We start from the raw sequence: 3,103 nt of genomic DNA on the forward strand, positions 1-3,103 counted from the left end.
GATCTTGAGTGCTGAAGCACTTTTCTCAAACTTGACTTACAGTACTTCGACGCTAGCTTTGGATCGTTGTTAAGCTCCGATCTCTATCTGTCAAGAATACAACAACACAGATCTGCATTCCATGCCGCTATAGTGCACAAGTGTACAACACTGCAAATCCCTAATGTACAGTGTCACGGCACTGTATGGCTGTACAAAAAAATTTTCATCAAGGCTAAGGCCTTTGAACCCAAGCAAGGGAATGTCCCTTGACGAGCTCAACAGATTGAATTGAGGTCAGAGTCAGCAATACAAATCAATTGATCGACACAATCAAATTCCACACAAAACTGACATCTAACAAAATCCATATACAATCATATTTATTATTGCATAATAAAAACAAAAAATATATATATTGCAAGATGTCTTTAAGTGTCTTTATTGATGCATGAATTTTGTATGAAAATATTAGTAATAAAAAGAAAAAAAAAAGGCACAATTAAAATCATCCCTTTATTATATTGTTTGATAACCACTACTAATTGTAGATTTTAGCAGTGGTTTAAGTTAAATGAATATTTAATTCTACATACTGCCATAACATGACATGAACAATAGAGAGATGTGTGCTGATCACATAACTAGAGAACAGATACTTCCTTGAGGCCCTTCACCGAGTTCCTGGTCACCATATGATGAACAAAACTTATGAAAAATTCTCAAGAATTTTATATCATATTGTTTATCAAAATAATTTAGTTAAAAGAAACATACATTTTCCTCAACAAACTGACCCAAATATCACAGAAACCTTGCTTCGATATATCGATAATTTTTTTGAATTAAAAAATTACACCCATCTAATTTTTTAAAGGTCTGTTTGAAACAGTCTTAGCTTTTCACGAAGCTGTTATGAAAAAATAACGCTTTTTAGAACCATTGTAAAAGTACTATTCTAACTAAGACAGAAATTTATTGAAAACTGTAAAAAAATTATAGTCAAATAAAAATTATAGTTACAATACAAAACTAATAATAAGAAAATTATCATAAACAGATTCTTAGACTTCATCTAAGATATTTTTTTATTTCTTTTTAAAAGAAATTTTATAGCAAAGAAATTTTTGAATTAAAAATCTAGTATTAAAAAATATTTTAGAAAAAAATAAAAAAAGAGTCCCAAAATGCAGTCTTCATTTTTAATAGGGGGGATTTACATACAAACTATTTTATTTCATATTATTTATATATCTAATACCTAAAACTTTAATATTATATACCTACCTCCAATAAAATCAATATGAATGTATGGAATAAAATATTAAAATTTATATTAAAATTTTATATGAGTGATAAAAATATAATATTAAAATATTAAGTATTAGATATATAAATAATATAAAATAAAGCGTTATATACTTATATATACGTAAATCCCCCCGTTAATAAATCATGATTTAGCAGAAGTCGGCAGGACATGGGCCAGCGGCGAGCCTTTGAATGTAGAAATGAAAGGCACCGAACATATAACAATAGGAAATTTAAATAATAATAATAATAAATACATAAAAAAATAAAAAGAAATAGAGGACAAAAAGCCTTACCTTCTTTTGGCTGTGGCGTTTTCTTGTGGCTTCAAGTACGTGTGAATCTTTGCCAACTTATTTATTTATTAAATCTTCGCCATCAATGTGTCACTAATGTGGGCCCACAGATTTGAATCAGGACTAAAGGGTCAACATGAGTCATTAGTAACCTGCATGCTTTCATTGGAATTTTAGCACAAAAATGAATTAGAGAACTTATTTTATGCTGATATCACATCGTTCAGAGATGGATTAGAACGTGTGTCTCATTATCCAGTATAGCGATACATAACTGTAGTACACAGCAAGCGGATGACATGTTCTGATTTGTTTATGAACGGTGTCTGTATCCGCACAGAATAATCTCACTAAAAATAGACATATTTTATTCGTCTTTTACTAATGGTAAAGTTTTTTTTTTTATTTGAGGTTCTTTAATTTTGTTCATATCTATTATTTAATTATTTATATAAATCTAGGGTTGGATTAATCTGATTATATTGAATGTAAGTAGGTAATTGTCGACCTTCAAAATTTAATTTTACTTATAATGACCGGTAATTTTGAGAATTTATTCTCCTAAAAATAATTATTCTCTTAAAAATAATGTGTTGTCCATTTTCTTTTTCAATCTCGTTCACTATAAAAATGGACAAAGATAAAAAAAAAAAATGGATCATATTTTCTTTTTGATTGATTAACTCCGTTGCTCTTAACTTTATATGTTCTGATTATAACAAGTGAACTTATTTTTAATTATGAATATTATCAAACAAATGGTTTTAATTAAAATAGAAGGTGATTTTCTTTTAAATTCATTAAAAATATATTCTGAAAAATATTACAGGACTGTTAAGGTAGAATAAAAAATTGATGATTTTTAATACAATAAAAATTTTCAAATTTAATTTAAGATACCAAATCACGATAATCATGTTAAAAGAGACTTTTTTTTTTAATTCTGTGGGTTGTTTTTTTTTTTTAATTTACAATTTTGTTTCGTCTATTTATGTTAGTTCAAAAAATCAAAATTTAATCTTAATTTAATTATTTTAGTTTTTTTTTATTTCATCACCCCTCTTAAAATCTTGGCTCTGGAACACGTACGGAAAAAACCGAATCAACTATAATTTATAGTCTTGCTATATAATTAAGCAATCTAAATCATGTTTTAAAAGGATAAATTTGCTTCCCACATCAAATTTTTAAAATGTTTCCTATAGATACTTTGTTAATTACTTATTTGAAACTCTAACCATAAAAATTGTGAAATGTGAACACAATTTAGTATCAGAAATAGGAAAAATTATTCTGTGCGGACATCGAACACCGTCCAGAGACTAACCAGAATGCGACACGTCATCCATTCGCTCAGTATCGTGGCTCGGTCCTGTTCGATACCGCTGCGTGGCTACACCAGATTTGCCTCTAAACACAGAACTAGGGGTGTCAATTTCGGGTCACGGGTCGGGTTCGGGTCGAACCTGAACTGACCCGGGTTCAAACGGGTTGACCCTAACCCGACCCGGGTAGAC

The sequence above is a fragment of the Dendrobium catenatum genome, unplaced genomic scaffold, assembly GCF_001605985.2.
Source record: "Dendrobium catenatum unplaced genomic scaffold, ASM160598v2 fragScaff_scaffold_601, whole genome shotgun sequence".
Classification (NCBI taxonomy): Eukaryota; Viridiplantae; Streptophyta; class Magnoliopsida; order Asparagales; family Orchidaceae; genus Dendrobium; species Dendrobium catenatum.